Below are 1548 nucleotides of genomic sequence, written 5' to 3'. Positions count from 1 at the left end.
CTTAGGAACAGTCGGGATGGACACATTTTTCTTAAATTGCATTGTTATGCCATATCAAGCGCTACATATGTGATGAAGCATGAAGGTAAGTTTCATCATGACGTGTGATGAGCAAACCAAAAAAAAAAAAAAACAGTTACAATTAAAGCATGGCCATATACATAGGGTAAGGCCATCCTACCATGCTCAGCAGCAATGTTTTTCAAATAGACTAAAAGCATAATTCTTGGTTGTCTACTTATCACACAATCTTAAAATGGCTCTGAATACCTAGAACATACATATATGTCAAAAATATATAAGAAGACAAAAGATATGCACCATATATATATATATATATATATATATATTCTCCTAAAACAAATAGGTGAAGTGTATATATATTGATCTCCTACTGATACAGGAGTTCCTGATTTTTTTTTTTTACATTGAGAGAGAAATGCAAGCTTCTAATTAAAATTCTAAATCAAAATCACCAATTTCCATGCATAAGTGCACCCTAGCTACATGCACACATGAAATGTTGTTATTCACTTAATTAGCAGCAGAACAGTATTTATAAACATGAGATAAATGTCTTAATGCAAGGAGCTTAAGTGGCTCACTGTTACTAAAGGAAACAAATGAATATATTAATTCCCTATATCAAAAGAAAATATATATTAATAGTTATTTGACAAATGATTGGCTCCACAGTATCCAACACACTGTTGGTTCATTCTCCTCTCCAAATGGTGCTACACACAGGTCCTTTTAGGAGCGAAGAGAGAGAAGGGAAAGGATTGTGGGAAGAGTCAACCATTTAATAAATTAACAAGCTCTACAGGTCTCATCACTTGCCTTTAAGCCATACTCTATAAAGAGTCTATACGTACGTAACAACAGTTGCATAAAGGTTCCATATATATATACTATAAAGAGGCAGTGGTAAGCCTCAAATGAAGCTAAAAAAGGAAAACAACAGTAACAACAAAAGCATGTCATTGCATGTATGTAGAGGAACACCAACACCAACACCAACACCAACACCAAAACCACACTTGGCCCACGGGGTGAAAAATAAAACAGTTTACAAATGCTGCATATTGTGTAGTCACACTCAATGGAAATCATGCAAGACAAGATTTATTTGTCTACAGCTAAAAAATCTCTTGAGGGGGGTCTTATAATAGTCCATATATTTAATAGTATATGCAATAAAAACTGTGGGGCCAACAAAAAAAAGAAAAATGATCATGTTGCATGAGAAGCCATGTAGAAAAAGTAGAGAGTAAAATCATGTACATGCACTATATATAGAAGCTGTTCTAAGAGGAGACAGCTCATTTCATTGGCTATGCCATGTCCACAACCAAACAAATTCCCAACAGGGAGGATGAAGAGTCTCCTAGTAATTGAAGGCAATAGGTGAAGGGGAACCTACCTCCCCTTAAATGGAGGTGGTATATGTTGCCATTAAACTATGGCTTTGAACTATAGCTAGCTAGTGAAATGGCAGAGAGAGAGAGAGAGAGAGAGAGAGAGAGAGAGAGAGAGAGAGAGAGAGAG

The sequence above is a fragment of the Ananas comosus genome, linkage group 18 (assembly GCF_001540865.1).
Source record: "Ananas comosus cultivar F153 linkage group 18, ASM154086v1, whole genome shotgun sequence".
Classification (NCBI taxonomy): Eukaryota; Viridiplantae; Streptophyta; class Magnoliopsida; order Poales; family Bromeliaceae; genus Ananas; species Ananas comosus.
Note: the sequence above shows the minus strand (reverse complement) of the source record.